Source organism: Nesoenas mayeri (genome assembly GCF_963082525.1).
Source record: "Nesoenas mayeri genome assembly, chromosome: 7".
Taxonomy (NCBI): domain Eukaryota; kingdom Metazoa; phylum Chordata; class Aves; order Columbiformes; family Columbidae; genus Nesoenas; species Nesoenas mayeri.
Genome location: NC_137551.1, coordinates 15,136,669 through 15,162,353, shown reverse-complemented (window position 1 = coordinate 15,162,353; position 25,685 = coordinate 15,136,669). Strand labels below are relative to the sequence as shown.

At 38.9% G+C, this 25,685-nt stretch overlaps 1 protein-coding gene across 1 annotated transcript in view; it reads right to left on the bottom strand.

The window, feature by feature from the left end:
- The window catches only part of DLG5 (discs large MAGUK scaffold protein 5), a gene marked incomplete at both ends in the record, with an annotated part of 106,396 nt that overhangs the window by 79,436 nt on the left and 1,275 nt on the right, over positions 1-25,685 (bottom strand). The window lies entirely within an intron of this gene.

The following is a 25,685-nucleotide window of genomic DNA, read 5'->3' as shown; positions in this document are numbered from 1 at the left end:
CTAAGGCAGTGGCAGGAGAGAAGATGAAAACAAGACTACAACTCTGAAGTGTAACATGTCATGAAGGACAGGACAAGTCAGCGCTGTTGAGGGCATAGTTTCCCAACTGAGAGGGGTGACTGGGCCAATAAACGAGTCAAGACCTGTCCTGCTTGGAAAGTCACCTGCCTGTCACAGAGCTGTGGTTTCCCCTCAACCTTCTCTCACCCATGTCTCTCGGAGCAGATGAGGATGCTGCTTCCCCATCAGCACCACTTGTCAGGCGTGAAGGTTGAGTGAGGACAGCTTTAACATTCAGGTTCAGCTGCTGGTGCTAGCACAGAGGTGCCTTAAATAAGCATGCCAGGTGGTCTAGAGTAGCAGAGAGACTGTGTAACACTTTGAAAGATCTTCATTTAACCATGTAAACATCCACGTTTTACTGTTCCCATTTCAGAAACACAAGAGATGGTAAAAGTTGTGCCTTCATAGGTAGCCTTGAAACAGGCCTTGTTGTATAGGCTTAACAGCAGGCTTTGACACCTCTTCTCCACTTTAAGCCCCCAGTGAACCTGCCTTCTTTACATCTTCCTCCTTGAACAGGTTCTAAAGACACTGGGGATGTTCCTGAAGGAGATGGTGTCACTGAGAGCAGCTGCCATCAGGATCAAGTGTTTCATTTTGCTTCCCATTTCAGCAGTAATCATGAGAGCAGCAGCGAGGTCAAGGGCGTGCAGGGGACAGAAACAGCAAGAGGAGAATGTCCATGGATTTGGGGGAGAGAGGGGAAAAAAAGACAGACACATCCATTGTTTTCCCCACATACACACTGCTTTCAGTATGAAACACTGACATACAGTTAAGCACTGATTAAATCATAATCAAAACTGTGCACTCCATATACAGTAAGAAAAGGCTTCCCCCAAAAAACACTCACAAGACCCAAACTGAGACACATTAGCATGCTACTGTATTCATAACCACCAAATGTTTTAAACACGTTACAGTGAAGATCAAATCCGACTAGTCTGTAATATGAAAAAGTGCTTAGGAAATTACTATAAAAACACTGGTTGAGATGGATCACTGTTTAGAAGCACAGGATTAAAATCTACCCTGTCATGACTTACAGCAATCTTTGATACTGCAACTCTTTTCTGCAAGAGATTTTTACCATTTTTTATTTATTCTAGCATAGTACTGTATCATCTCCTGTTGTTACATAAGTATTTTTATCCTACTTTTCCATTAGATAAATCAAAAGTATTCAAGATACTTAAATCGCAAACAACTAGGGCACATTCAATTAAAATTTCTCCACATCAGTCTGTTCTTATGTTGCTGTGGGATTTTAATGTTAAGAATACACTGTTAAAAAAAAAAATTAGTAAGTTTAATTGTATAAACTGAAGTATGTAAAAGCAAATAGATGATCGCAGCTCAAGTCAACAGTTCTGACTTTTCTAATAATGCTGTAAACCACAAGTTCCTTGGGGGAAATACCGTATCTTCTTTCTGCTTGGGTAACACCTTCCAAAAATTGACATTTTGAGTACATTAGAAGATTTGTCAGAAACAAGTGTGAATATTGGCTTTGATCCGTTAGAAACTAGTTCACATTTCAAAATCCACACTGCAACAAATCCCAAAAGGGTTTTAATTTGTATGAAAGCATATAGCCATCTTTTTTTCTTTCATAAATAACATCAGTGGAAAACTACAGAGAAAACTTAAATTCTTTGACTGAAACAAGGTTGATAGCATGTACCTCTTAAAATCTTTGCTTTCCTTTCCTGTACTACACTTTATCCTGCTGAGAAAAAAAATCCTGTAACTTTTCACTTGAACAGCTAAATTTGCTTTATAATTAGTGATGCTTATGCTGATACTGTTTTATATAAAATGCAGAGAACCTTCCAGAAATATTTAATAAATCAGTACTTTAAAAATATATTAAACGCACAGAATGGAGATATTTGGGGAAAAAGAAATCCAAGCTACTGTAGAGAAGCCTGAAAGCAAAAAAAAAATGAAAACTTGTTTCCAACCAGAGGAAATAGTTACGTCTTCATAGACTTTCAGATAGGTCCAGACTTATCTGATCAAGGGCAAAGTCAGGTAACCTACACACCACTACCCTCAGTATGAGGACAATGGGATATAACAGCAGGGTTTAATCTGTAGAGCACTCTTATTTTTTAAGTATGTTCTCTGTATGTATCCAGTAACGCATCCTGACAGGTGTGAGTTTGGAGGTTGGTCATGTTCATTTATTTTTCAGTTTCATAAATTATGCTTTTCTCCATTCCTCAGACAAACTACCGGAAGGAAGCGACTCAACACACCAATGTAAATTAACACTTCATAAAAAAAATAAAACAAACCCTCTCCACCCACCTGACCAGAACTGCCTACCATAGTCCCCTGCACTATAAGCAAATACAAGCATCAGAGTCCTGAAATGAAATAAATAAAACAATAAAGTTCCTACCTTCAGGTAGACTATTAGGAGAAAGAAAACTATAAACTGAGGGAGAATTGTTGATGTCTCTGCCCTGCCTGGGCAGAAAATGAAGCTGGTAACTTACCACCAGCTCTGTACATCCAACACAGAAGAGCTGACTGTTGAGTCCTTGCAACTATCCAAGAAGCACCTTTCCAGGCTTACAGGAGAGGCCTTACAAATCAAAACAGAGCTGCAGTTGCATCCAAGACAATCTGGAACCTGGTTCATTTTAAAAACAGCAGAAGTTTCCCAATCAAAAAGCACAGCCTCAAGTGCTTTTTGGTGATGCCATCTGGAAGTAATTACCGCTTGGAAAGGGGAGCCATCAGGAAGTTTTTAAAAAAATGAAACCTTGAATTTCTGAGCTACCATGGCCCTTTGCATATGCAACCAACATCCCTGTACCGGAAAAACATATTAGGCAAATGTGTTTTATTAAACAAGACAAAGAAAGTGCCCTGCTTGGTTACAGCTCGTACCTCCCCTGTGCTACTTTCTGGCTGAACCTCTGTTAGCATGCCTGGAGGTGCAAACACTAACCACTACTATTAGTCACTTCACATTTGGACACTATAAATGAGCATTACCTTGTTTTCAAGATGAGAAAATTCTAGTCACGACTTACATGCTTTAAAAATGTAACCTCCCTGGTTCTTCAGCTCTCAAGAAGAAGGGCGAATTTTTGCAGACAAAACCATCACCCACGGATTCGTGCCTACATGGTAAGCATGTGCCCTCTGGGCAGCCAGGTTCAGAATTCACCAGAAAAAACATGTTGGCAGATTTAAATTTGAGATTATTTCTCACACACACACATAATTGCACATTTATCACCTACACAAATTAACAGTAGATACAAATAAAAGCAACATCCAGCAAATAAGCAGCAGTGATAATGGGCAGCTACGGAGAAAAGAAGACTCAACATTTCAAAGAAATGCTGAAGATAAACATTCAAACAGAAAGACTACAGATCAAACAACTGAGCCATCATGTTTTACTGGCACATGTAGAGAGGCACTGGAAATTGCTTTGTGTTTTCAAAAGTACAGTGGATCTTACAAACTATTCCCCTCCCATCAGATAGGGAAGAAAAACAACTACTAGAACCAGCAGAAACAGGATTAGGAAATCCACGCTGGCATTGGCAGAGTTATTCTCAGTCCATTAGGACACTGGAAGACCATAGAAAGAGGCAACCATGCTCCTTCATGTTCCCCAACAGCAGAAGTCAGAGCCCCAAGGAACCTGCTGGCCCTGTACTATTCTCATCCCTCCTAAATGCAGGTGGCTCCGATCTCCTCCTTATATCTCACTGTAGAAACACAGATCTAGTCCTAGCTCTTCATCATCATCTTTCTTCTGCTTTTCAAGACATCGCTTATCTTCTCACTGAAGGTAACTTTTTTTTTTCTACTTTTTAATTTTTTTGTCTCTCTTAGCAAGAATTTTCATCATCATGAAGAGGAGAAGCTCTAATGATTAATATTTTTGGAGAAGAGAAAGAAAAGCTGTGTTCTAAAAGCAAACAGACCAATTTTTATAGGACCAGAAAGTCCACACGATGGCCCTTGGCTCCAAATATGCACATGAAAATCTCTCAAAACATCCATCATCTCATCAATATTCCTAACTATTTCCTATCCAGAAATCTGGTATTCTATTTTCAAAACTACAGACCATGCCTATATCTTCTACTTTCCAATAAATGAAGGAAGGAAAACACTTTCAGAGTTTATTTTCTTTTTAAATATGGAAAATGTATGTTCATAAAGTGGAAAAATTCAAGTCTTCAGTAATAACAAGTGGCAACACATTAGGAAGGCAAATGAACTGCTTATTAAACAGATGTCATTTGGAAAAAATGGCATCATTTTTCTGCTGCAAGCCTTAGCACAGGGCAATAAGAGTGGCTGGATTAATTTCTTAAAAGCTAAAAAAATGAAGAGTGTCACTGCTGATACACAGAAGCAAGATCAGGTTTAGGCTTAGCTTCTCAAAACTATAAATTGTCAAAAAAACCCTGTAACTTCCCTATCCTAAACCTCTACGAGTTGCAACATCAACAGCATCTTAATCCAAGTGCAGTAGCCTGCATTTAGAAGAACATGATTACGTATCTAGTGAGGACCAAAAGCATTGTTGCTGTTTATAAAATTTCTGTTAGAACACAGTATGTCCATTCATTGTACACTATACATTTATTGTTCTTCCCACAGACAATGAAAACAAAGAAGATAGATAACTGTTGGTTTTTAGACAGCCAGAAGTTTTAGCCAGCAATATTCAACAAGACAAAATCAGAAATCAGCCCTAAGAACTGTCAAATTACTGGGCATTTTCCCCAAAATTAATGGGAAGCAGGAAGCTTCTGAGAAATTGCCAGCACAGTAATATCACACACAGTAGCTCAGAGTCCATTCTCCAATGGTAAAGCTTTGAAAGACCAGAAATATCCATTAAGCACTGCATTGTTTTGTGCAATGCAGGCATAGAAGCGGGTGAAAAAATAATGGAGAACAGACTAATTAACAGCAGGAACAGGTCTGGAGAAAGTTGTGTGGTGTGGTAGGAAATGCTCACTGATCGAGGAGCTATGTCAATGCTAACACATTCTTCAGTGTTGTGCTCCCTGTGCCAAACTTCCAAGGCACTTGAAGGAACCTCTTGTGTCCCTGTGACTAGATGGTATAAGCACAGACAGCTTCAAGAGTCCTGAAACTAGTGCCAGGAACAAGGAGGAGGGATAAGTGGGCAAGTTTTCTCAACTGTGCACTCTGAACTGTGTCACCGCACAAGAGCTCTCCTGCCACCGTGACCACGGATCCCATCGAGATGGCTCAGCCTGAAACGTAGCACTCTTAGCGTTACATATCCACTACAAGCAGCAGGTACAGTGCAAGAAAAATCCAGAAAATAAATCACAGCTATTTAAAGCACAAAATATCTCTAAACGAGCGATGTTTTCCATGCATTTTGTTATTATGCAAGCACATACTAAGCTAAGCCTAGACAGTAAAACCCCAATTTGAAAACCAAAAACTCATGTTAGCACATGAGCTTTTTTCCACCAAAAAATTTTCAGCAATGCTGCATCTTCCCCCCCCAAAAAACCCAACACATACACACAAACATGGACAGTACAGCTTAGAATTGCAATTTAAAGCATTAAAGCTGTAACAGCACATTTTAAGAGGAATAAGATGTATGAACCAGAAGTCCTAAAGAAGAAACCACAGCTTTTGTTTTAAAAAGTCCCGTTGCCTCCACGTTTAGCTGTGAATAGCAGGAAAGCTGTCAGCACGGCTTGTATATACATCAAAAAGAAAACTGGAATGGTAAAACCCACTTTGCTACCAAGACAGAAGCTCCAGAATCACACTATTGTGGTTGTTACAAAGGCAAGTCTGGAAAATTGTGTTTATTGTCTGAATAAAAATACTACAGAGGAATGCACGTAGCAAAAATTTATAAGAGTGAGCCTTAAGAGTGCTTTTAGACTATTAGAGCAGGGGATCAAATTGGGAACCTGCAGAAACCTGAGCTGCAGCTAGAGCCAATGTTAATTTCTCCTGATATTCCTATGTCTGCTCAGGCAGCAAATGGTACCACGAGAGTGGGTGCCAATTGCCATTTATTAGACTAAAAGACAAATGTATATTCTAACATTTCATCTTTTCTGAAATCCATGAACACAGCAATGTACAACATAGCAAAAGCAAAGGTTATCTCCACGATAAAATACATCTCTCATTTAATTTAAGTGCCACATCAGTGAGGCGAACAGTAAAGCCAAGTGTTCTTCATGCTGTCCCACAACTCTGTCCCTGCATTTGCCCATGGACTGAAAAATGCTGCTGACTGTTCAAATCTTTGTCTTCACAAAGTCACAGGTGACTGTGGTTCCTACTTCTGCTTATTTTTCCTCAACAACTGTGTGACCTGCAGGAGTTTACCACAATCTGAGCACAGCTGTGCACCATCTAACTCCTGTTTTCATCCTCACTGACTTCTTTTTTGTGTGTGTGGAATAAGAAGCTGACATGCTATTTATCTTTTCGAAACTTAGAACAATGTTAATTTATTGAATTTTGCTCATTTGGAAATATGTTCTCACTACCAAAGTATTACATTAACTATTACACAAGTCAAAGGACTGTGAATGGGTATTATTTAGGTTTCATATCTTCAGTAAATAATGCTGAAAAATAATCTCCTTCATCTGAATGTCTGCAGTGGTATACATTACAGATATGCCTAACAACTCATGTGTGTAGGTGCAAAAAGGCTTTGGAAAATGTTTCAACATCAGCTACACATCTCACTTTTCTAATTAAAAGTATTTTTTTTGTAAATAAGCTCAATTATGAATGAGAGTTTCACAAAAAAAACAGCAGCTCCAAACAGCAGCTCCAAAGAGCAGCCCCACTTATGCCTTCAGCCAACCAGGTCTTCTAGAACAGCCTGGCAAGCTTCAGAGTTGATGTTTTCAGCCATGTCCCATTCGATACATACTGTGTAGAACCAACATTGTGACAATAAATTAACTCCTACAGGAAAAGCTATGCATTAATACCCTTCACTGCATCCAAAATATAAGCTGTAGCATATCCAAACCACAGCAATTTCCCTTTGATTCCACAGCTGCAAACTCAAGACTTTGTTGCAAACCACCAATGCAAACCCTCCCGTGGGGTTTTCAGGAAAAGTTCCACGAGACCTTTAAAACAAAGAATGAGAGAAATTGGGGGGAGACACAGAAATGAAAACACCATGTCTGAGCATGGTGACTAGCAAGACCTCCCTTTATATAGAAGTCAATTGTAGAAAGCCTTAGTTATCAAAAGCCAGGTTTATAATCCCTTCATTTTTATTCTTAGCTACTAGTAAGGCTATATCCCCTATACAAAATTATAAATGGAGGAAGGTATGAATTGATACATCACACTTGCACACCCAGAACTTCAACATCACATTTAGAGGGACCTTTGTATCAATCTGTGATTTCAATATGAGACACGTCCAGATAAATTATATTCCTGAAAATTCTTCAAGCTATTTTTTCAGCTATTGCCAACCTGTTACCAGATATCATTTAACAGTTTGTGTCTAGAAAAGCTGTGTAGGAACTAACGTTAAGATCTGAAAAGATATATAACCAGCTTGCCTGCTACAGGTTCTACAGAAAACTAAAAACGTAATATGGCTCAAGAAATTAGTCCCCAGCACATATATGGCTATAATACATATATGCCATGCGGAGGGAAGGAAAAAAAATAAAACACACACCATCCAGCTTTTCTTTGAAGGAAACAAGAATTCGCTTTCCCCGTGTGTGACTTTTAATCAGTCTCCAAAAAACCACAGGAAGGTGGTTGGGACAGCAGCTGAAGAGCTTCCCATGCTACTGAACACTGAAAGAGGGAAGTGGGTTATGACACCAGCACAATAAAACCACCAGAAAAGCCCAATTTTGGTTTCAAAATGTTTCACTTCTTACCAGAAACCATATAAGCTGATGTCTGGATTGGACATCAGACTGATTTGCCAGTAAAAATGTTATTCCCTCTTTAAGGGAATTTCGGCAATTTATTACAATTATTTTTTGCCTGTAAACAACAATTTCCTGTATTTTACAGCCAAACTACTGCAAAGAATGTCTGAAATACATTAATCCACTGCTCAAAATGTAGATCAATGCTACAATGAAATCCTTCAGACAGAGAGCAGCAAAAAAAAATTACAGAAGGAAACAAAGAAACATTACTACAAATTTTTCACATCCTTTTTCCAATTGCTTTCCAAAACCAAACAGAAAGCTGAAAGAAAAGCCAACACAGAGCCCACAAAGCTACTCAGCACCAACACAGCCACTCAACTCTCCAATACCTTTCAGTGCAGCTTTACAGCAATGCATTTCTGCTTCTGCTCTCTTCCAACTCATCTTCCAACTCAACTCCAAAGATCACAGGCTGATCATACAGATGGTATCTCATATACGCTGCTCCCGAGTCCTCCAAACCCAGCAAAGCTTTGTCATTATCACATTGCTATTGTCTTCCTCACCAAGTTTGTGTTCCACAAACAGGTCTCTGATTAAAGCCAGACATGTCTGCTTAATAATCATAGTCATTATCACCTGGTTTCAGGTGCTGCCTGCATAACACTTGATTTTCATTATTTTTACTATGCTGTAGCAATAATGTATTTGTTGCACTCTTCAGTATTGCTCAGGGAATGAATGAGACCAGCAAGTGCTCATTAAATGAAATAAGCCTTAAGCTTAAGTTAATGCAAGCTCAGAACAAAAGGAAAAAAGTCAGAAAAACAAATTAAAAAAAGACAAAAAAAAGACACGGGAAGTGTTAGTAGAAGCAGCCATACTACTTTTCCAAGCACTGTACACGGACCAACATATATTCTATGCATACATATCAAAGAAACTATTTTGCTTGGTCTCTGTGATTTAAAAATACAAGTTAATGCTGGGAGGAAAGCAGGGGAAGAGCTAAGGAAATTGTATTTATGTACACTGAACAACCAAGCATGACTGGTACTCTATTAGTCAAACTGCAGAAAGTTTCTGTATCAAAGTGGCAAGAAGATATAAAAATCAGCACTAACAATCCCAGTAACAATGTCTGAATCAACGGAACATGAATTCATGTCTTGCATGAAAATCATTTTAGATCCAGTTTCAAAATGCTTCATATGCTTCCTGGCATAGCAATATTCTTATAAACAAGCATCTCCGTAACAACTCAAATTATTGTTTTTCCATATCCTTGGAATCATAAAACTGTGCATGTATCAACATTTTTCTGTTTAAAATTTTATTCTCAATACCAGGACGTTTATGCCCACAGGTCTGGAGAAGGCATCCTAAAATTAGTTTTAACTATAAATGAGTAGACGTCTTTGTCCAAGGGTTTCTGAAGAGAAGTAGTTAAAGAAACAAACCAACCAAGCTCCTAGTATGCTTTTACAGGAAACATCACTGGTATAAGCTAAAACATAAGCAGAGCACCTGCAAGAACACGGACTGCAAAGTCTAAGTCTGCCAACCCACCCAGGAAACACTGTCACACTTGAGGCACCAGAAGCTGTGCGTACAGCACAGAGCAGACACCTTCACAGCCAAAACCAAATAAAACACACCGCAGACAACCTCCTGGACTTTGTGCTACTGGTGGTAACATAACCCAAACCACACGCTTTATTGAAGCACAAGTGAACAAGAGCCTGGCTGGGGGTTCATCGTTCCCTGCGCCCAAGGGGCTGCTGTTCTGCATCAGCAGCAGGCGGCAGCTGGACCAGCTGGCCCAGTACCCTACGCTGGTTCGTGGGACAACAAAGGCTGGCTGTGACCTGAGCAGACAATTAGGGTGTGTTGGTGTGGAGTTAGAAAGTTGTACATGAGGTCGCTCACAGATGAATTTTAGTACTGCAGTACAACACTTCATGAAGCAGTATTACCGGCTTCTTTGCAAAACTGGCTTCCAGATTCCCCCTAAATCTAGGGAAATAACTACACCACTGGTTTTTTTCCTGTTTAAAGCTCACTGCAAAATTAAAATGCAACTGCTGAGATGAGCTTAATAGCTTTAACATACATATAACATAATTTGAGTTTGTAAAAGATAGATACTGTGATCTTTCTCTTAAAGATCCAGGTAACAATGTTAACTGAGATGGTGATGAGGAAGCGGGTGAGCAGCTGTGGAGTAATTAGCAAAGACAAAAATCACACTCTATTGCCAAAGATGCTCAAGGTGCAGCAATAAAGTACAACATCCCCTCCAGAAGGTATAAGCAGCACCAAGTAAAGTTTCTCACACATGCTATACACAACTCAAGACACACCTTACAAAGAAATCCAGTTACGCTTTCTTCTCTGCTAAAGACACTACTAGTGTCAACACCATCTATCCTACCACATGGGACCACCCTTCTCATCATCAGCTCAAATCCCACGGTGCTGTCCCAAAGGACTATTTCCTCTCCCAGTAATGCTGCTCCCCAAGACACAACTTCCTCTTAACCACCAGTTCCAAATGTGCATGCAAAACTATTAAAGACAGATCTGAAACAAGCAAAAATAAGATGCCAAGACACCTCTATACCATACAAGTGTCTTAATCAAATAAAGAGAAAAAGGTTCTTAGATGATCCAGTAGTAAAAAAAAAATCAGATTTCTTACGTCTTCACTCTTAGCATGGCTCCAGTAAGGCTAAAGATCACTTGCTAATCAGCAATTAGCTCAAGTCATCTACTCTGAGCAGTCACATACTGAAGTCCCACAGCTTAGGGCAGGCCTTCAGCCAGTCCTGGACAGGGTTTCACAGCCACCACCCCCGGCCAGCTGGAAAACACCCTGAACATCAGGGTTACTTGACTTTATTTTTCCTCTCTGGCAAAACACAGACCTTGTGTAGATTGCTACCAAACAACAAAATGCATGAGAACCTGGTGTTATAAATGGCATTAAATAAATAAATACGAAAACAAAGTTCTTAACACTTACAATCAGGTTACAAACCTGCATATTTTCTTATTTTAAAAACATGCATTATGCCTTGGGTAAAAAGGAACTTCACTTTCCTAATTTTTGAGGTAACTTCAAAAATTATTAAACCATGATTCAGGTGCTTAATACAAAGTTTCAAATACAAATACAGAAACCTTGAGGTTTTAAAAATATTTTCATGCTTTTCCTTCAGTCCAGCATCTTCTTTCACATGTAAGATCGTTCCCCCTGTAGGATCTTCAACAGGAGCAATGAAGCACCAAGCCAAGATATTTAACTTCCAAATGCTGCCAGACAAACTGGAATACAACTGGCACTATGAGAATGCAAATTCTGTTTACAAATTGTCATATCAGGAACTCAGGCACCGGCTTAACAACATTAGGGTCACACTTAATCATCTTAACTCACGCAAGCACCAATCTCATTATAAAGCCCAAGAGAGGAAGTGTTCTCTTGCTTAAGAGGAGCATTTGCTTGCGCACCTTAACAAACCAGACCGAAGCTTTTAAGTGGTGCTATTTAAGGAAGGTCTTTACAACTTCCTCCTCTTTTTTCCCCATCCTTTTTTCCTTTTCCTTCTCTATTCCCCTATCTCCCCCCCCCCATTTTTTTCTAAGACATAAGAGGTTACCTTATTGAAACTCACTTCACATGAAGAAAATCTCTTGGCCTGAAAACACTGTGTTTACAGAGTTAAAAAAACAAACACACACACAAAGTTCTGAAGTTACATTGTAGCACTTGAGATTAAATTAACCCAAAAGACTACTGTATATTTTCCTTCTTCTTCTCTTCTTGCCCAAATCCTTAGAACAGACAGAATTTCTGTATCAGTCTTCACAGGACTGTATCCTGAGAATTCCCAGAATATGGTAAATATTGCCTCCTGCACATTTAATTAAATACTTCCAAATCACAGCTTTCAGAAAAAAATCCATTTCAGCCAGAATATCAGAGTTCATAAGAATTAAATGTAACATCATCATAGTTCAACCTTAGCATTGTAGTTAAAGAACTGAACTGCTTATTTCCGAAAAAGTGGTATTTTCCAGAAAAAAAGTTATCAATTATACTAAGGAAAATATTATATACCCAACTGAAATGGATTTAGTATCAGAGCTATGTTCAACAGCAATAAATCTCAAAACACAGAAAAGCACTACTTTTCATAGCATTCAAAAATCTATTAAATGTTACTGTGATCACAGAAAAGTCATTTCTGTTTGCTTTTTCCTACTAATTAAAAAGGCAAAGAGCAATAAGCAAGATGCAGAAGCCAAGGGTAAGATGAAGAGAGAAATAAACCAGATGGCATGAGAATATATTTATATGTGCTTAAATTATTCCCAAATTATGAAAAAAAGGAAGATCAAAATTTTTCGTTTGCCCTATAATCTGTGTTCTTTTACAAAACAGTTTTCAGATATTTCTATTTAAAGTAGATTGTGAATTCTAATTCAGATACAGCTGTAAGCCAGAATCCTCCGGCATACAATTAATCTTAAATCCAGCCTCTAGCCGAGCAGGGTACAGATGGAGTCAGACAGATGTAATTACAAAGTCCATCAGCAGTAAGCCACTGGGAGAGGTTGCAGGCTTTCCTGTATTTCTTCTTTGTACTGGGTGGTAGGCTATTTTTGTCAAAGTATACCAGGAAGACACAGCTACTGTGACACAGTCAGAGCGCTTTAATATTAGCTTTAGTTTGCATCATGTATTTTGAGGCACTAATTTTGAAAATAAGGACAATTTCACTCCTGTTTCTGTGGGCTGCACTGTCTAACAAAGCACTGGAACAGGTCTTGCATTCCCAGCTTTGTTTCTGTCTGTCGGGATGAACTTCTCCCTTCTCTGCTTCAAACCTCTCCAGTTGTGAAACTGCATTTTGTCACCTTTCTGAACCTGTGAAGTGAGCTTAATTGCTGAAAAAACCCATCATTTTGAACATAAATGCTAAGGAAAATAAGATGGAGCTTGGAAAATAATTTATTTTTGTCATTCATCATCTGCTTTGCCGTGGTGTTCACATTCAGATACCAGTTTCCTTTGAATGACAGAAGCCCTCTCCAAAAGTCTTCATTACTGACGCTATAATGCATGATCTGTGCATTCATGGAAATGAGAAATTTTTGCCAATTTTGAGAAAAGAGACCAAAAAAACCGGGTTCCACTTAAGAATCAACTTTTCACCTGGAAGTGAACTGACATCTTCACACTCAGACTCAGGACAGATTTTGCAATCCCATGTCTAAACACGGTAGGGCAACTGTAGTTTGACTATACTTCTATAATTTCCCATTTTCTCACAGCATCAGCATCGAAGAGGAATATCCAGTAGCAAGGCATATGACATCTAGCTTGACATTTTCCACTAACTGCAAATCCATGAACACACTTTCTGCTTAGTGTCTGAAAACAGCGTTAAGATTGCACATTTTAAATGTTAATACGCTTCTATTTCAGATCTGCAAGTAGCATTTGAGCACAGAAAAAAAATAAGATTATGTCTTCGTATAATGCAGTCAATTCACATTCTGTCATCGTATGTGTACCATTTGCATACCTAAAAGTAGCAGAAGATTACCAACAAATTTGCACTAAGCATTTTACCATGGTTATCCCACCCAACTACATCTCCCATGCACTGCAAAGGGCTTTTTGCATGAGTTTTACACAGTAGTTGAAAAAGTAATCATGAAGTAGACTTACGTAATTGAAGTCAAATCTGGCAAAACATTCAGAGGGAAATTCTTAACTTTAGGGTCATGAACTCACAAATTTAAGAATCCACGAGAGGTAAGGCTATCCATACACATTTTCAGTTATGGATCGCTGCATGTCTGGCCAAGCCCAGCCCTGGACTTCACCTCAACAAACATCCTAAGCTTAATTGTTGTGTTCAAACTGGTATGTCAAAACCAGATGAATTTAACTAGAGCAACAATAACCACAACAGTATTGGTAAAAAAAAAAAAAAAGCTAACACAGCTAACTTAATGTACTTTGCAGCATGGCAAACAGTGAATGAATGCTCACAATCGCCACTGCAGACGAAGATCAAGTGAGGTCCCCCTTCTCTCAGTCACCCACTCCACTTCTCAGCCCTAAGCCTCTGCAAAGCCCATCATCACTCCACCCACGATACAAATACAAGGCAGAGACCCCAAGCCCAGGCTGGCTGGAGCTCCCCCCTAACACCCAGAGATCCCAAAACACCTCAGGCTGCACACAGTATTAAATCGTACTCCAACCCAAGCCTATGGAAGGTCACCTAGCTCTGCAAACAAGCTCAGGGCTTAAGCAAGCGCATATAATTGCCCATGATCTATTTTTTCTCCTTACAGAACTCTGATTTTCAACATGCAGGAAGTCCTCGCAACGAGTTGCCTCATACTTCATTAACAATACATTATGCACATCCTGCTCTGAATACACACCATTTTCCCTCTTCTCCATGGCGCAAGTCCCCAAGTCCTTCAGTGATTCCATTCACGGCATTCTGACACCTACCTCTACAATATTTATTCCCAATTTTTGCACTAGAAATCTAAGGCAGAACAATTAACGTCAGTAATGCTGGATGCTCAGCTTAGACATCCACAAAATGTCTGAAAGGAAACTATACAGAAGGTGGTTGGCAAAGAAAGGTTCTCTTTAAAAGGCCATTTTTAAGGAGGATTATTTGAAGCTGCAATTGTTTTTTATAGTAGCATGAAATGAGCATTTTTAGCCTAAGCACTAGCCGGTTCACCCTTAATGAAGCTCTTAGTGAACCCAGAGCTGTGTAGAACACTCAGAATAACATATTTTCCCAGTGATGCCACTCCAGCCAAAAATACAGATGCACATTATATCTGATAGAAACAAAAGAACGTAGCTTTTGAGGACCCAAAGTTACTTTATCTAACCTCTATTCTTGATCTGAAAAAGGCTATAGGGAAAAGTTTATATGTATACACACATATATATGTATTTCATTACGCTAATAAATTCATAAATAAAGCCACAAAGCACTTGCTTTGAGTCAAAAACAAACAAACAAAACAATTTCAGTAAGACCTGAGATATGAATAAGCATTCTGACAAACGCAAATTTTTCAGAAGGCTGCAGATGTACTTATTGATAACGTTGGAGCAGAAAAACTAGCTATCCTAAATCATTTTTGCTCAGCATAACAGAACCCAAGAACCAAGTTTATTTCTTCAAGAACTTTCAGAAGTCCTTTCTGGATAAGCCCAGCCACTACTGGGCCTTGCGATCCAACAGCCAAAGACACAGATGCTTTGTTAAAACTTCCCAATGGGCCATACCTATTTATTACCTTCATTTACAAATGCTCAGAACAACTCTGCTATCCAGAATATAACAACTTCAGAACAAAAACGTCAGACATTGGTGTTATACATAACTCCTTCAATTCAGAACGCATTTAATTTTTAAAAAAAGCGTAACTGATCTTTATTCTTTTCCAGTTTCACTGAAAAAGCCGCTAACATAAGGATACCTCTTAAGGGAACGCACAGTTATTTGCCATACTAGTGCTTTCTTACATGTTTATCCTCCACAAAACAAAAGTGGGAGTCACTGAAGTGGCTCCTGGATTCCTTAGTTTACAATGTTATACAATATCTTACCATAATTATAACTCCTATTTAGATCACGCTGCTGAGAGGAATGGGAAGAACACCACAAAAAAAGAAACAAAAATAAATTTAGATTAAAATTCTGTAGTATTAAGAATAAAGTAATTACTTAAAACAGTATATTGCATTTCATCACCTTTTAAGATGCACAAGTGCGTGTGCATTAGCGCATGTACATAACAGGCCCCCCTACACCGAGTACCGTCAGGAAAGCAGAGAAGCCCGTCTTCACCGTGCACCCCCTGTGAACCAAAGAACACACAAGGACAGCAGAAAATAGAGAACAGAGATTAACCAGCCAAATAAGACTTCCCTCCATAAGCTAACAAAGTTCTGTTGAAAACATTAGGAAAATTAAGACCATTGTTAGTGATTTTCTGCAACAGGACTAAAAAAGTGTTTTTAATACTAAGAATTCCATGTAATATGTGGATACGATCCAAAGTCTGATATTAGTTGCAATCAAATCAAAAGGCCAAGGTCTCATGTTTTAACCTACATGGTCAGAAATCCTAAAAAGTCACAGTGATCCAAAGTCACCTCGTCTCACTGTCAAAGACCAGGGAAGCTCTAGCCATGGCAAACTATGTGAAAGGATATTATTTCTCCACAATGTGCTATAAAATGGTTTTAATGATTACTGTGGGTTCATGTCTTCCATGATAATGTATGCAACCATAATTCTGCAAAACTTTAATTCTGCATTTTTTCCTTGATTGTTTTCTCAAATACATTGCAGGAATATGCTAAATCATTTTGATAAGAGAGAACGGGTCTCTAAAAATCTCACCTACATTCAATGTAAAAATTTCTCCCACAAAAAAATGGTTTTCATTACTAAAGCAGCATGCATCAAAAATTTCCATGCATAAACATACACACAGAAATGCACCTGATGAGATGAATTCACGTAACATTTTATGTGGATTCCTTACATCAGCTACTACAACCCTCAGATACAATCTGGCTCATGTGTCTGTGAGAAAGCTAAACACATTCAGAGCAAAACCAATAAAGTCGACACTGTATTGTTGCAATGCAGAGATGCAGAAGAATTCAAAAATAACTTCCCAGAGGTGCTGAGCAACACGCAATATAGCACCCTGAAATTCCTTACACAGGAGCACGCTGTGGAGCACAGTATGTGCAGTAAACTGCTCATCACCATAGCCAGGTAATAGCCACACTGCAACCCTTACAGCTTCACCAGCCTGCCTTTGCTTTCCAATGATCACTGGAAAGGAGGAAATCGGGGGCCCCAAAAGAGCAAAAGTTCAGTACAAAAACTGTACTAACAACCTGGCTTTTTGCAGCGCTCAATGAATTTGCTGTGCCTATAGCAGTGTCTAAAATTAAACTGGGATTTGACATCCTAGACAATATAATGGGATACTCCCTGGCAAAAGAAATTTTATGCAAGTCATGTATGCACAGCGTATCACTGTAGATCAACTCAGCCAGAGATAGAAAAACAGCTTAATGTTTATACATTGTGTTTCCTTCCAGTCCAGCACACATTACACAGCAGAACAGGACTGGCACCAGCCTTGCCTGATTATTTCCTTCATGTATTTACTGATTTTCATATTAATACCAATACTTTTGATATCCCACCAACTTCTAAAAACCTGAGGTGGAAAGTATCTCTGCCCTCAGCATCCAAAACTGCTTCTCAGCGTTATCAAGGAACCTTCTCCTGCTCAGTCAAAACACTGCTCCGCCACTTGCAGCAATACCGCTCACTAGATGCTCCCAACTGCTGCAAAGATGCCAGAAAAACAAGAAAGGCTCATGAACCAGGGTAAGAGATAAGTATATTCAAATCATGAGTTCGTGTAGTGTACTTTAAAGTGCTGGTCTACACATTTTCAAGGCCAGCAATTTAGAAAAATAACTCACTAAATATCCCAAAGTTCACATCTGCAGTCTATATGTAAGTCAGTCTCACATTACTCAACAGGGTTGGCTGGTTTTTTTTAACCCACTAAGGCAGACTAATCAAGACCTTTGACCTAAAGCAGTCAATGCATCTCACTGAAAGACTCCTTTCCTAATATGCCCAAAGGCTGTACCTATATAGCTCATTCTGAATCTAGCCCAAGTCAAGAACTATATGAAGGAGCAGCTGATGACAAGAAGGCAGTTGATGAATTACAAGGGAAAGCCTACAGTCCTCTAAGGCTTGCCTGGGGTTTTTTGTTTGGGTTTTCTTGTTTTTGTTTAAGACTTAAGCTTTTTATATTCTTTTTAACCACACCTACTTAAGACAAATGGCCTTCAACAAACTGAAAGAGCAATTCTCTTAAAAACAAAACATGGCTCATCTTCCACTCAAGGTTAAGCAAGCTCTCAACATCAGTCTTTCCCAAAAATGCATTCAGAAGGCAAAAACCAGACTGGACGCTCATGATTATTTTAAAGATTAAGAGCTGAAATCAATACCTGCATATTTGCATTGTGATGATGCATATTGCCTCAAATAAAACCTTTAGATAACCTGATTTCACCACCATTAAACACACATTCACTTGCACATCATCTGAAAAAACAGACCATCATGATCTAAATGCAAAGCAGACCTTTTTAAAAATCACTGCAAATGTTCACAACAAAATCTATGAAGGGGTTAAGAGAACTTTCAAACTTCATTACAAGGTTTCCTGAAAGAAAGAAGTCACTAAAACCACATCTGTCAATCTCCTGTCAACTTCTACATTAAAAACAAATACAATAAAAAGAAACAATAAAGGAGATAAATATACTTTTATGCTTATTAAAATAAATTAATATCTATGTGGCAATTTAGCAGCTGTATTGGATAATTTTTGTATGGATATTACCTCATGAGCTTTATTTCCCAAATCCAAAAGTTCTGGTGCTTTTAAAGAAAACCATACATATGCACACCTAGTGGCCTGTCTGCCTCGTAAAGGAAGAATATATTTAAAGGTAATATATTTTGCTGCACCAGCATCAACAGGACATAGCTCAACTACACCAAGTGAGTCCAGAACTCCAACTACATTTTGCATCAATCCTCAAGGAAAAGATACATCAACCTACACTACAGCTACTACAGCAAACAGCCACCAGCCTCACTTTCTGAGGCCCAAGCACACAAGCGGCATTTTACCGAAGACATTGTCTAATCCAAGGTCTGGATCCTGCCAACGCTTGCACATGCCTAACCTGACGCATATAAACAGGGATTACTCACATGCTGGAAAGCAAGAACACGAATAACAAGCATGGTCATGAATCAGCAACTATGTTCAGGTAGAATAAAAAGCCAAGGTGAAAGGAGAGGGGGCACAAGAGGCAAGAACATTGTCACAAGGCATTATTATTGTAAGAGTGAATGCTCCCTACTGGATTTCTAGGAAAGCCAACTCAGAAATAAGTTCAAAGAATGCAGGCTTTGAGGGTTCAGGTGTGAAGAGGAAAGAATTCCAGCAGATGATTTATCATCTGAATACACACGAATTGGTCAATTATGTAATAAGTTTGCCAAGAACCAACCCTTCGACTGTCCCTCTTTACCCAATCCCCCCAACTCTCCAGCTGAAATACCTACTGGTTTTAGATTCTTGCTTGCTTGCTTTTTCCAGCTACAGGCCAGCTGCATGCCTGGGAAGCTTCTGATTCAGGGCAATATGGCCTATTTAAAATTCAATGCCTTTAGCAGCCAACTCAAAAAATTTCTAAAATACAAACAGCAGCTCTCCAGAACAAACTAATTAATGCTGTGAGCAAGCAAACTGCTGAGCAACTCAATCCAGGAATTGTGGAATTGGAGGCTTTAGAAGTCGTGAGGAAGGAGAAGGTGGGGATTATCTGTATAAAATGGCCTGTTCTTAACTTCCTCTGACACCTGTTTGGGTAAGAAGGACTTTCCAGTTCTACCAAGTTATTCTGTATTGCCCAGCAATCATTCATTGTCAAGAAGAGTATCTTTAAGTGTTCACCCTTAGTGGCCATGTGCTTCCATCAGCTGCTTCAAGAACCATCCATTCTAGCGACCCCACCCTGCTATCACCAGCTTCTCAAGCCTGCAAAGGGTGCCCTGTGGAGATCAGACTCCTCTTGTACAACAGCTTACCACAGGAGTTCCAAAATTTAACCTTATGTGTTAGTTACAAAAGCAAGAGATGCTGGTATTACCATTTGTCACCATCAATATACCTACTGGTGCACCACAGCCTATGACAAGCATATAAATATATCAATTATACAGCAAACATTATATGTTAGGTATTTTGAACTGGTTTCTAAGGTACAGTACTAGGGACCTGCTTTAATGTTTTAGTAATTCGATTTTGCATTAACAAGAATTAATATACCCGAGTGACACTGAGAACTCCAAAATATGGACCTTTTGGAGAAAAACAGGTTCCAACATTTCAGATCCACTAACACCACTCGTCTTGTCAGGGAACAGGACCCTTCTTTTGTGCTTTCATTAGAAAAGTGTCGGTTTGCCTTAAGCCGAAGCTCAGTTGGTGTGACATTTCCAGCTCCTACATGAGAATGATTCAGTTCCACATTATCACAGTTCACAATAAAGCGGGCAATGACTTTCATCTTAAAGGTCACAAATAATGTTTCGGCACTGACTACACAATTTAACTTGGAAAGTCGCGGGAGCCTAGATGCCTCAGCTTCATTACTACAGCTCTGTCCATACCATGTTGTATGCATTAATAAGTTTTGCCATCTCAATCAATACTATGAACACTGTACATAAGGAAATGTTTTTGCTTTATTACATGTACAGCATTTTAAGATTATTCACATATATATATATTATTTAAAAAATACCACACACACCCCACAGGAACTAATTTTCTCACACATGCTTGGGACTGAACAGCTCTGAATGATACCTCTGTCCTTGAGATTTTACTGCATAAGAATTATTAGAAAAAAAGTGAAAAGTAGAAGGAATTTATCAAGACTTACTAGAAACTTTCCAATGACTAGCATTTTGAATAAGGAATTGCAATGCTATAAAATAATAATTGAAATAACAATCAGGACTAAAGGGAGAAAGATAAAGAGAGTAAACAGGTGCAAAGGAAGACAAGAAGCAAACTGAAAGGGGAAAACAAACACACACACACACACACACACACACACAGAAAGTGGCAAAAGCAAGCAGCAAAGAAAAAAATAATACCACTTAGCTCAAATTACAAGCTGCTAACAGAACTGGAAAGCCCAATGTCACTACCCATGTGGTAGTGGGCTGTGGTCTTTACTATCTAGACCAAAGGTCCAAAAAACTCACAGCAACCAACACTGGTTAAAACTCCAAGACAACGAGACTGAGAACAGTAATTAAATCAAGCTAAAGATCTGAAACCTCTGAGACCTGCAAACTTTAGCTTTAATGAATAAATCGGGACCTAGTTACAGAAATTTGTTGGCTTTTCTCACTGATCATGTCTGAAAGTGAAATTTGTGTGTCTATTTCAGGATGCTCATAGAAGTAACAAACTAAACAAACCATTCAAAAAAAAATGTCTGTTTCTCTTTTGTAATTTTATACAACACCCAGTCCTGCATGTGTCCAAAGCAGCTCGATAGCTGTATGCACTGATAGCACAAAAATTATTATTAATTCATTTTACATTGATGAAAATTGCGTCCTCATGAGTTTACTGTGGCCAACTTACTTTCCAGACCCTCCTGAGCACAGCAAAAATTTAATTGAGAACTACAACCCTTGGGATCTGTGAACTACTAAAACACACGTTTCCTTCTTTGGGACGGAGAGCCTGCTTCCATTTACTGACTATTAGACATTTCATTGGGAATATCCCTCTGGACACTTGCCAGAAACTTATTGCATTTCTTTAGCCTGGCAATTTCAAGAGATATCACAAATCTGAGATCAGAAGACACAGGTACTACAAAACTAGCAGCGGGTATTTTATCTAGTTTAATTACTGCTCAGCACGGCTGAAGACCTATACTTCTACTGTGACTTCTGAATGCTGCCTGCTTTTTCATCTGCACCATTTAAGAAATCCCCTAACCACGCTTGCAAAGCTGCCCTGGGAACTAATAACAGGTCTGGAAAAACCCAGACATACTGCTCTACTTCTCCCACTCTTCAATTTTCAGTGACGGAAGGGAGTGTAAATGGTACTTAATTGCAAAATTGTCAGTTCAGTCCTTGAGTCAGTAAATTATGCTTTTACAATTTCTCCTCGTTCTGCCCTCCCTCTTTTCCCAGGGAATGCACACTTCCAGCATTCTTTCTCATCTCCAACGCATGTACTGGTTTGTTCCCCTACCTCGCCGCACCGCTTCCTGAGATGCCCTTTCTTCTCCCTGGCTCCTGCAGCACATCCCTCCTCCGCACCTCACATCCTCCACACAACCCCTCAGCTCCTCGCGAGCTCAAGTTCACTCCCGCTCATGAGCTCCTCTCGCCAGTCACGAGCAACATTTTGTGGGGCAGGGAAGAGGGGGCACAACGCGGAGGCCCCAGCACCAGCCCCAGGCAGCCCCACTCCTGGCTCCTCGGGAAAAACCTGGAATTACAGCGTTTCTCGTGGGCTTCCTCGGTGGTGCCAGCAAGAGAAGCGGGTCCCAGCTCTCCATCCCCTACATTCACGCATACAGAGCTTGCCTTTCTATTTGTTTCTGAACATGCTAAAAGACTTTGCAACATTTAGAAGTAAACCTAAAACTTTAAATTCGATATTGTCTGAAACTACTTCTTTTTTTTATAAAGCAGAGAGAAGAAGTTGATATAATCCCTCTAAAAAGCTATAAAAGTTTGAATTCTAACTTTTTCCTACTCCTATAAATGCCCACATTTTTTTGGACTGGAAATAAACACTTGATCTCCAGAGAAGTAGAAATTAGGGGGGAAAAAAGATTAAAAGAAAAAAAACACAAAAATAAGTCATTAATAAGTCTTATTAAATTATAGAAGGAAAACTTTCAAAGTCAATCTACAACAATCTCCCTTTTTTCCTTCCTGACCCCTTAGAGACCTTCTTTAAAATGCTATCAATATGGAATTTTAAATTTTGAAGCTTTAAAACTTAAATTTCAATCTTGAAACAGTTAAATAAAATACCTCTGAAGCCTAACACGCTCTGCTTTTGAAATACAAAATGGTGCTAAATCCTTACAGTAAAAAAGCCATTATGTTATGGTTAAGCTTACAGGCACACACTCACTGATTGCAGCCGTATGGGTACAGACAAGCAGGAGACCAACTGCTAATATAAAAGGAAACTGTGAACCTAGAAATTTAATAGTTGTGAAACCAGTGGTGAAGCTTTAAGTTTAACAATCTACTCAGCTCGAGGATAAAGCACTAGGAGTGCCTTTGTAGCCCCTCAAGCTCATCCCAAAAACAAATTACAAGCTTTAAAAGAAAACCCACCTTTTTCCCAATTTTTAATATCACAAAAACATTAAGTACAAAGCTCTACATTATCTGAGACAGTCTAAAACCTACATAGTCCCATTAGATTTCTGGTTTAGCCCTTTAATTACATTTAAAAGAAAATAAATTTTTAATAGTACCTGTCAAAATGAAGTATCTTCCACTGTATTCCTGTCTTGGGCACATTTTATGTCACAAAGTATACATTATATCAACTAAAAGAATGAAATATTATCTGCTTAGGAAGATATCTAAGAGATAATTGAACGCTCAGAAGTCATTTATTTCCACATCAGAAGGGATATGTTATTCTATCAGGACAGAGGATTTCTCACATGCATGATGGAGATAATCTACCAAATCAAGTATTTAATAATAATTCATCGATTCGCCCCAAACAAATAAATAAAAGCACTTACTTAGAAATTAGTCCCTGTGACACGTACTGTGAGATTTTTAAATCCGCCAGTCAGTTTCACATGGACAGAGTCAATTTCTCACAGACCCATTTACACAAAAGCGCAGGGTAGTAAATAAAGGTCCTACTCAAGGAGGGGCTGGTGTCTCTAAACACCACTACGTAAAACAGAGCAAATGGCACTTTGTTCAGCTTCTGCTTTCACAGAAGGCAGTCTCCTGTTAGATTCTGCACTCTGTTTACTAACACTGTTAGGCACCCTATTCTTGAATTAGAAACAAAACAAACTTTAAAATACATATTTTATTGGAGAAACTGTGATCCACACACCACTATATAGGTTTAGGCTTAAAATAAGCAATCAAAACGCACTACAGAAGGCAAAACATATTACGTGGGAAGTGAACTGGGGGAAAAAGAAGAAAAGAAAGCTCCTCATAATGTAAAGACAGAGTTGTCTATACTGGAAGTCTTTTGGCAGTTACTGGACCCCAGTTCTTTCCCTCTAGCAGTCACAACAGCTGTTTACTTCCCTCCCTGTTGTGTAGATAAATGCTTACAGAAGTGTCAGCTCTACATTGTCCAGCTAGCCATAAGAACTGTGCATATAACTAACAGACTGAGTTTCCATTCAAGTTTGCATATCACCTTTAAAGTCCAACGGGAGAGGATATTTAAAATGAGAAGGAAGAAAACACAAAGTAATGGTACACATTGTGTATATTAAAATCGAAAGAGAATCACTCATACTAGTGTAGTGAGCAGACTGCAAACTGAATTCTGCAACTTTGAACAAAATTACGTTGCTGATTACCTTCCCATTTCCCTCACAACAGCACATTGGAAAAAGAAATTAGCAAACACTACTACAAGTGGTTATTGGTTATAAATAACTTTCACCTCCAACAAGCATTCAGGGGATGTACTTTGTATTAGCCTCCTCTTCCAAACAATACTAAAATTAAGTGTACCACTGTAAACTGTCATTTTTTCATATACTAACAGTAATTTTAAAAATTAATTCAGCTGGATAGGTTCAAGTAAAGGTATGTTAAAGATACATTTTTTTTTTACCTTAAAGAACAGAGGAATTTTGCATAATATATACTACGGACTATTAAAGTATTTTAAATATAGAATCCAACAGTTCTCCTTGCTACCACATTTACAGTTTGCTACTACACCCAAAAACCAAAAAGCGACTTATCGGCCTTCAAAATCCCTAGTGAAAAGGAGTAAAACTCCTAAATGGCAGAAGAGCAGATGGGTGGTCAGACTTCCTACAGGGAGATATCAGCATAAAACCCAATTAAATCTGAATACAGGTTCAAACAAGAACCCTCTTACGGCAGTTACTCTCAAACATTAGCTCTTCGCATAACACATCCAGGACAAACTCGGGCATAGCCCAGGATGTTTTCGGAGGCGCTCAGTGGGCATGCAAGCAGCCTCATGACTAGTTACCATGAGACCTCCTCAGGGAGTGAAGTTGGAACATATACAACAGCGCTTGGAGGCTCAGGTCCTTTACCTTCCTACGTATGTGATGGTTTATTCTTAAGGTCACTGTTAGTAATCCTCTGTGTACTAATTTGTAGACGTGTTTATCACAAGGGAAACAAAACCCTAACTCTCAAAGTTAGCCTTTTATTAAAACTGATAAATGAAAGCACCAAAATATTAAAACCCATCACCTAAGAAACTGCATTGGGAGGGCTTCCTGGCTCTTACAAACTATACCATGTCTCATAAGAAAATAAAACCCTTTAAGAGCTGCTTCTGTTTGGAAAATACTGCGTGCACGTGCAGCTGCGCTGTGTACTCCGCCCTTATTTGAATGATGCTGTCCATGCTAAGAGTTTGGTAAACAGAAAAAAAAGCATGAGGGTCTAACGTTTTATTTCAGTGTATTATAGTGTATGACTTTGTGTAATGTATGTATGGCAGGTCCTCACAGGATGGGAAAAATGGACTGAACAGCAGACCTCAACACTTCGGACATTATACGGTCTGACATCAATAGGAGATGAGGGCACTTTCTGCCTTTCGGAATGAAACCCATGATGTTTTTATCGGATTCATACTTAGTCTTGTCTTGTTGAGAAGATGCATTAATGGTACTGGGCTACTAACATTCCCCAGCCTTAAAAACAAACAAACCCTGCAACTGCCAAATCTGGTAACAAAACCAAAAACAGA